Source organism: Acromyrmex echinatior, chromosome 17 (assembly GCF_024713525.1).
Source record: "Acromyrmex echinatior isolate Ae372 chromosome 17, ASM2471352v2, whole genome shotgun sequence".
Lineage (NCBI taxonomy): Eukaryota > Metazoa > Arthropoda > Insecta > Hymenoptera > Formicidae > Acromyrmex > Acromyrmex echinatior.
In genome coordinates, this window is record NC_141868.1 from 7,207,602 (window position 1) to 7,217,513 (window position 9,912).

Consider the following 9,912-nt stretch of genomic DNA (forward strand, 5'->3'; position numbering starts at 1 on the left):
TATTTTTTATGTGTATATAAGATATATAAATGACATTATTTTGTTTAAAAAATAAACATCATGTTATATCAATATTTTCAAATATTGTACTATTACAATTTTTCATAATATATTTGGTACAAGATGCTATTATATTTCTTAATTTATATGTACAAGAAGAATAATAATAAGAAGAATTTTACATTTAAAAATTATTATTATTATATGTATTATTATAATTGTCATTATTATTGTTATTGTGTGTTGTATCTGTTCTTGTATATATGAGTTAAGAAACGCAACAGCATCTTGTACCAAATATTGTATATACGAAAAACTATAGTAAACTGTGCTTCTGAAATGTTTCTGAAAGTTTGACGTTTATTTTTAAACAAAATAGTGTCAATCACACACATATATATATATATATTCATATATATATATACACATATATATATATACTATATATATATATATATATTAGGTATAGTAAAAAGAAATCCATTATTTTTTCAAGATAGAGAAACTTTAGTAATCTGTATCACGCGTAGACGAGATATAGATTACTAAAGCCATCTATTGGAAAAATAATGAATTTCTTTTTACTACACCTTATATATATATGTATATATATATATATATATATATATATATATATATATATATATATATATTTGAACGGAATTTGATCTTAAAAATAATCTTAAAAATGTAATATTCGATAATGTGATAAAAATTTATTTATTATTAAAACGTACAAGAAAATACACCAACGTTATACATATATTAATGTCTTTTGTTATAATTTCATTATATAATTATGAAATTAAGACACATATTTTCATTTCTCATGTTATTATAATCTTAATGTCATTTAATTAAATGACAATGAATTAAAGATTTGGTGTTATCGTATTCTTCAAAGAAGTGTAATTTAACTGTTAGCACCTCCTAACATTCACAACATTTTAGTCATAATTTTAATAAACAAATTCCAATAAAAATCTTTATCGGATATAATCTTTCCTGTCAATCCTTAAAGATAATATCATTTGGATTTTATTTTTTAATTTAGTATAACAATTTTTTGTCAAATGAATATTAATAAAGCTAATACTGTGTGTGTGTGTGTGCTTAGGTTTAAGTTTTTTATTTCATACAAATTTCAAAACCACGTCTTCTTGTAATATTAAAAGAATACTAATAGAAGAGAAGGAGGTATTACTCCAGTACATTTTACACAATAACTGTGTTAATAATCAATATTTAAGTTTAAAATTTGACAATTACATTCATTAAAATGTTATTGAATCAATTCTGAACTCAAAATTACAAAATATTGATTACTTAGGATACTATCATGATGAAATTAGAAAGATGAACCAACACGCATAATGGCAGAGGACCCGTCATATGATCTGAGATCTCGATCAATCAGAAATTGAGCTTATTTGCAGTGTGAACGAGCTATGTGCATCTCTGCAAATTAGCTCAAAATTTGATTGGCTGATAGATCCCCTCATTATTTTCAACCTACGCATACATCATCTTGGTTCACCTTGCTAATACCATTATGGATACTATTAATAAAAATGTGGTGACATTGCAAAATGACTCGAAGAAAAAATAGGTGGTAATATGGCCTTCCATAAAAATCCTTAAAATATTAGTTTTGTTTAGAAAACCGTAAGTATTTAGTTACAAAATTAACAAAAAATAAAACATTTTAAAATATATGCAAATAAATATATACATTCACACAACTTCTATATAAAAGCTGCTCAGTACTAAAATTCTTAGTACTAAAAATAGTACACGTAATATAAACTATAGATTAACAGTAGAGTTGCAATCGATTATGAAATAATTATTTTGATATGAAAATCTCAAAAAAGAAGTCATGAGTAATATTCATAGAGGGTCACATTAGCAAAATGCCATACTATTGTTTAAATTTGCATAACTCAAAATATATACAAATAGAATATTAAGTAACAAATAACACACTCAAAAATATATATATTAATGTGACATGCTTAAGTTTAAGAAAAATGAGGAAGTAGATGTAATTAAATGCTAAAATGTAATTCAGAAATGTTTCGAAATACTTGAGAATAAAAATGCTGGTTATAATAAGTGCTGGTGATTAAGTATTGCTAGATATATTAGCGTTATGATGTACTAGCGAGCTACTGAATAAATAATGCCATAAGTAATCATTAGGATTCGCTATATAATAGCGAAGACTTAAGGGAGGAATTAAAAAAAATTGTAATCTTACTGACGAATAAGACAAGACTGCATTGTACGAGTAGGAATTTAGAAGATTGATGAATTTGTAAATTTATTGTCCATAGAAGAATATGAAGATGATTTGTGAGAATCGAAATGTCTGGAATCTTTATCTTGTAATATATAAATATACAAGGGCAAGTCAATAAGTTTTTAGAAAAACATAGTAAAATACATTTTTTTCGGTTCATTTTTATTTCTCAACATAGTCTCCTTTCAGCTCGATACACTTAATCCAACGATTCTTCATCTTTTTCAAGCCGTTCCGAATAATATGATTTGTTTAATCCTTCAAAATAAGTCTCTGATTCGGCGATGAGCTGCTCTCTGTGGTGGTGAATCTCTTTCCTCCGAACCATTTCTTCAGCTTTGGAAACAGGAAATAGGGGCTAAATCTGATGAATATGTTGGATAGGGAAGCAATTCGTAGCGAAATTCATTGAATTTGGCCATCGATGGGCACGTATGAACCCGTGTATTGTCTTGATGGAAGAGCACTTTCTTCTTCATCAAATGGGGACGTTTTTTCTTTAAAATGTTGTTGAAACGGTCCAATAAGGCTACGTAATCGCCATTGATTGTTTTACTTCGACGGAAGGTAATCGATATGAATTATAACCGCGTGCATCCCAAAAAAACTGTGGCCATCACCTTTCCGGCCGACTTCACGGTCTTCGCCTTCTTCGGAGCTGGTTCACTCGGTGAAGTCCATTGTTTTGACTGTTCCTTCGTCTCGGGTGTGAAGTAATCCATGTTTTGTCCATAGTAATGAATCGACAAAATTCGTGCAAAATTGAAATCACTGTGTCATGTGATATGCCTGTGGCCTCAACAAGCTCGCACACTTTCACTCGTCGATCAGCCAAAACAATATCGTGGATTTTATCGATGATTTCTGGTGTAGCAGCTTCAATTGGACGTTCCAAACGAGGTGCATCACACTTGTGGATGTACGACCACGTTTAAATTCATTCACCGAATTGTATTATATATAGTCGCAAACGCTGGTACAGATATATATGAATATTATCCAACTCGACTTTGATTTCTTTCAGCGTTAAATCTTTATTTATTACAATATTAGAATTATAATGTTATGTTTGTGCGAATATATACATTATACAATGTAAAATTCTAATATTGATCTATAAATAGATAATATTTGCATGATTATTTTAACATGAGTAACTTTTATCTGTTTATATAATGCGTGTGTGTGTGTGTGTGTGTGTGTGTGTGTGTGTGTGTTCACATAGTATAATATATATACAATTTTCTATATTGGATATATAAGTCGACATGTTAGTAATGTAACTATAAGTATCTATCTTTTTTTATTAGACAGAGCAAAAAGAGTTACATTATGTATGTGCAATGTCATATTCATTTATTGATAATATATTATCGTAACTTAAAATGGCGTTGGACGTAAGGAAAAAGTGCTACTACGATTTCATATAAATATAACTATTAAATAGTTGAAAATCTGTACTTTATACATATTACAGATTTTTAGTACTGATGGTATATATTGGAACACGGCTTACATTGCATGTGTACATAATATAACTATTTCTAAGGCCCGATTCCACAAATATAAGATTAACTTCAATTCCGGTTTATTTTTTTCTCAATTCAAAAATCTCAATTTTCCAAAATAAAATAAATCTTACATTAGTGGAATCGAGCCTAGTACATGTTTCGTCCCTGCTAAGATGGTAATGGTAGGAAACAAAATAAAAATATTGATTATTGAATAATTAATCGATCAAATTTCCTACATGATCATATTAACTCAGAGGCCATAAACATCTTATATTAGGTCGGGGAAAAAGTTTCTTCGTATTTAAAAAAAATTTTTCGCAAAAGTTTTTCATTTGTTGCAAAATTTTCGTTACAATTATATTATTCGTTAGAGCAAAGTTTTAGCTTTAAGAATCTGTTTTTTAAATTGCGGTGAGATGATTTTTATCGGAGTTACGAGCAATCAAAGTTAGAATGCTCCTTTACTTAATTCGCGAATAACTCAGTAACAAAAAATCATAGGAACATTTTTAAAAAATGATTTTGTAGGAAAAGCTTCGAACTTTTACGATAGGTAGTCGAAAATTTTTGTAAATTTTTTTTGGACACGTGAGAGATCTTCAAAGTGAAAAGAAAAATTTTCATCTTTTTCAGCTCGCAGTTTTTTTGATGTAAAAATTATCAAACTCACTGAAAAAATATAGTAATTTTTCGAAAGTAGAGATTTCAAGCTTTAAAACTCTCTTTTTAAATTGAAATTTCATTTATTTTTGACGAAGATATTGTATATTACAATTTTGAATTAAAAAATACGAAGAAACTTTTTCCCCGACTCAATATATTGGCAATGAAAACCTGTATTATCGATTTTGATTAAATTCAGCTCTAACATCCTCTTAAGACGTTTTGGTTGAACATGTATTATATTAGATGTAGTAAAAAGAAATTCATTATTTTTCCAATAGATGACTTTAGTAATCTGTATCCGTCTACGTGATATATAAGTGAGTATATGTACGAGTAAATTAATATAAAATACACGTGAAAAATGACGGACAATATAACATAAATATGAAATTACGAAATTTTCATTTCCTATTTTAAAAATTTGTAATTTAAAGCCAATTGAATTATTATTAACATTTGTAATAACTTAATATACACTTAATCTGAAATTTAATATAAATTGAGAGAATTCAATATTTTAAAAAGTCTTAGAAAATATTTATTATCAAATCTACGAAGAATGTTCATAAAAATAATATAATAAAAAACAGATTATTGTCTTTACATTAAATTTCAGTATTTGTTTGTTTAAACAAATTTTCATTACATATTTCATAAAAATCGATACCTTTAAATAAAAAATAATTTTAATATATCTTTATTACAAAAAAAAAGTATTCAATGTAATCAAGATAAAAATAAAGGAACTTTTTTTTAATGTCGAAAATGATTTAAACATTTCATATTTAAATTCATGTGTTGATTAAATTTTTGCGTTAGTTGCTTTAAAAACTTTGTTATAAATACAACTGTTCCATTCATTACATGAATGTGATTTTAATTTATAAATCTTCTATAAATTTTGATATCTTAAATTTCAGACTTGATCTTATTCCAATAATCTTCAGAAAACCGAAGTATCATTATGAGATAATTCATATAGGTTTTGAAAATTATACTTTTTTCGACTATTTTCGAAAAAAAATGATGATACGGACGATCTGATACATCCCGTGTACAAAATGAATATATGAAGAAATAAAAATTATAAAAACGAATGACTCAAGGTACAAAAATTAAAAAATATAATAAAACAATTTATACGGAAAGAATTCGAAGAAAGTTGACTTCCTAGATATCACAGAAAATCCTTTTTAAACAAAAAAATCTTTTTTACAAAATATATTCTTTTTGTATTCCATTTCTGTCCTAAAAGTATTCTTAAGGATTTCAAAAGAATTCACTTTTATGTCATTAATTGTGAATTCTTTTTTCGTATTCAAAAGGTACCCTTTTTTAATCTAAATAAATTTGCAACGAAATTGAAATAATTTTTAATTAGTATTCTAATGGAGTTTTAAAGCTATTATTTCATGCTCTTTCTGGAATCGGAAAGTTAGATAGGAATGTTCCGCAATGTGAAATAAAAATTAATTGATTAAAATAGATGCTTGAATTAATTCTCGCTGTTGATCGGGAAAGGTCAATATTTGTACTATTTCAACATAGTCGAAAGTGATTGCTGATGTATATGAAAGTATTGTTAATAGGTTTTAATAATCAGTATGTAATATTTGATCGGATGCAAAAAGCATATTTTTTATCGCATTAAAAATGTCGAGTTTTATGCCAAAAAAAGAGCATTTGCGGGAAGCATTACTTTTCTGTTCTAATCTCAAGAAATCTGCTACTGAAGTCATCATTTGCTAGTGGAGGCTTATGGGGAGCATACTCTATCTGAAATAACTTGCAGAGATTGGTTCAGATCGAAAATTCAAAAACAACAATTTTGACGTGAATGGCAAAAAGCGCCCTGGTCAGCTGAAAAAGTTTGAAGATGGAGAAATGCAGGCACTACTTCAAGAAGATTCATATCAGAGGTTCAAAGAGTTATCGGAAACATTAAATATCGATGAGTCAACCATTAGCAAACGTTTAAAAGCAATAGGAATGAGTCAGAAATTTAGGAAACTGGGTCCCACATGAATTGCGAGAAAGAGACATTGCGAAACGTTTAGTCATTTGTGAATTGCTCCTTCAAAGACAAAAACAGAAGTCGTTTTTGCATTGTGACTGCAGGCGATGAAAAATGGATTCGTTACGACAATTTTAAGCGCAAGAAATCATGGGTGTGTCTCGGCGAACCATCAACATCAACGCCAAAACAGAATATTTATGGAAAGAAGGTCATGCTGTGCATTTGGTGGGATTAAGTCGATGTAGTGTATTATTATGATGAAAATTTTTTTCAAAATTTTTCATATAATATTTTAGAATTTTTATATAATTTTTCAGAATTTCTTTATAATTTTATAATTTTTTCTCATATTTTTTTACATGAATTGAAACATTTCTCAGAAATTACATCTTTTATCAGAATTTTTCATATATGTTAATAATGAAATATCACAAGATTTTTAAGATTTTTTGTAAGTATAATTTTTGATGAAATGTTATAAAATTTAAAAAATTTAAAAATACTTTTTAAAAATTATGGGATGAGAAATTTCAGAATATTTCATAATTCACTTGTATGAAAAATTCTGATGAAAAAAAGAGATGTAAACTTTCCAAATATCTCTGAATATTTCTGAAAAATGTTTCAATTTGTATAAAAATTATGAGAAAAATTTTCACCAGGAATGAGCTGCTGCAACTGAATCAAACCATCAATACTAAATGCTACCGACGTCAATTACTCAATTTGAATCGAACTCATACTCAAAGAAAAACGCCCGCAATGATATGAACGCCAAAAGACATGACAAAGTTATTCTTCTTCATGACAACTTATAGATCACATGTTGCAGAACCAGTGAAGAAAATCTTAGAGGCACTTGAATGGAATGTCTTACCCCACCCGTCCTATTTACCAGACGTTGCTCCTTCAAATTACTATTTATTTCGATCGATGCAGCATGGTCTTTCTAAGCAGCACTTTAGTTATTTCGAAGATGTAAAAAATGGCTTGATGACTGGATTGCTCCGGAAGAACCTGAATTTTTCTATCATGGAATCCATTTGTTACTCGAAAAGTGGGAAAAGATTGTAGCTTTCGATGGACAATATTGTAAATAAAATCATGTACCTTTTTGATGAAATAAACATGAATTTTTGTAGTAAAAAACAGCAAGAATTAATTCAAGCACTTAATATATTTTGCGACAAAAACATTTTAACAAAGAACATATTTTAAAATATAAATCATTTGTTAAAAGCATATATATTATATGTTTTTTTATATTGTCATATTTTTTGCCATAGTACATATTTTTATTAATTTATATTTCTGAGAGCCGGTTGTTCCATCTATAGATAAACTATGTGGTAATTTACTTATTGAATAAACAAAAGAGTAAAACATAAGAGAGTAAGAAAGTAAGACAATGAGAAGAAGTTTACGAAAGATGGAACAATCCAGCTTTAATTTTGTATAAAAATAAGTTAAACTTCATTTGTTTTTCAAATTAAATTTTATTTTTAAACACGTATGATTATGTATGCATAAGATAATATTATGGATGCATATATATATATATATATATATTGTACGTATTTTTTTATATACATGTATGTATACAAAATGCTATTGCAAAAACTAATTTCTACTAAAACTAAAAACTACCTACACTGTCATAATTACCTACACTGGCAGCTATCATTCAAGCATGATACAATTCCAGTGGCGGCAAATCATAACTTGCAGCGGGAATAATTTTATATAAATATATTGTGATCGAGTCAAAAATTAATTTTTTTTCGAACCCATTACGAATAAAAAAAGAATTTCTTTAAGTTAACTTCAATTTAATTCTGTAGAAATACTTTTATGGAGTCTTTTGTTAATCGTCGAAAAGGAATTCTTTTTGTCATTTTGAACAAATTACGCTAATTCATAAAGAAGTTAAGAAAATGAATTCTTTTTGAGTTCAAATGGATTAGTTGTGCTATCTGGGGGTCTGAAAATTAACTTGAATTTGTCGATTCAATTATAAATGACGTTAGGTCGATGTGTAATGTCTTTTTTTAAGTATTTAGATTAAACATTCCAGTTCAAGTCGTAATTGCCAAATTTAATTATCAGTCAATCTCAATTTTAATGGGACGCTTTAGAAAAGTATATAATTAATATATATGTATATCATACGGCAATTTGTTGTGCCCAGCACTAGCAATTTTGAAAAATATAATTTAATTAACACCTCTTCACTTATCTTCTTACGTCTATTACATTCTTACGTCGTTAGATATTAGGTGTTGGAATTAATTCGTAGCGTTTTTAATGAAAGAATGTTATTTATTTCACATGAGCATTAAAAAATACATTAATGAAAGTACTTCCCATCACTTGTAAAACGCTACGAATTAATTCCAACACCTAATATATAAAACCTGTCGCAACATCAGCACGCATTAGCAAGAAATCTTCACAGATCAAAAGATTGTTCTGCCATTGTGGTATTGGTGGTACTGGTTGTCTTTTTTTTAATAATGTCGCAAATTAAAATCGTCAAACCGCATACGGAATCGTAATTTCCATAAAAATTATATCAGGATAAATTATTATGCCATAATGGTGATATTGGCTGTAAGATTAGAAAACAAAAAGGAAGGAATTAACACAATGTAAACATTAAAAACTTATTGTTTTTACCTCAGAACATTCGAGAATCGACAGACTAAACAGGAAGACAGCTTACATGTTACTCGATACAAACGTAATGACATAAGAGGAACGGAAAAACACGACAACGTTTCGCAACAAATATGTAGAAGGGGGGTTGAATCAATCAAAACGAGAAACCAATAATGTCACTTATTGGCTAATAAATCTATAAAAGGCAAATATGCTTCTGAAAGAAATTCTGTATCATTTTGCTTGTTCAATCCGTTTTATTGTTCAATTATATGGATCATCTCAGAAATTAGCTTTTTATTATACTTTTCATTATCCAATATCTGAACTCCTTTCCAGTCAAAATCATGATTATTATTCTGTAATCCTGTGTAGAAATCACTGACGGTGAGCCGCATTTCTTTCTTATGTCAGAACTGTGCTCATCGACACGTATTTTCAGCTGTCTTTTAATTTGCCCCACATATGTAGCATCACAATCCTGACATGAAATCTTATACATCATTATGAGCCTTCTATGTCTTTTCCAGTTTTGAAAAAACTTTTAATGTGTTTAGAATTGAAAAACTGGTCTTAATATTTTATATTTTTTTGTAATAAATGACAAATTCTCTGAAATGTACTTTACTGGAAAATAAATCGGTTTTCTTTGATAATATTTCCATTGTTCAATTTGATTTTTACTCGTTTCTTTTTATTAGAAAACAGATATTTAAGTCTATTCCTAATTGTCGAGAAAATGAAAGCTAATGGAT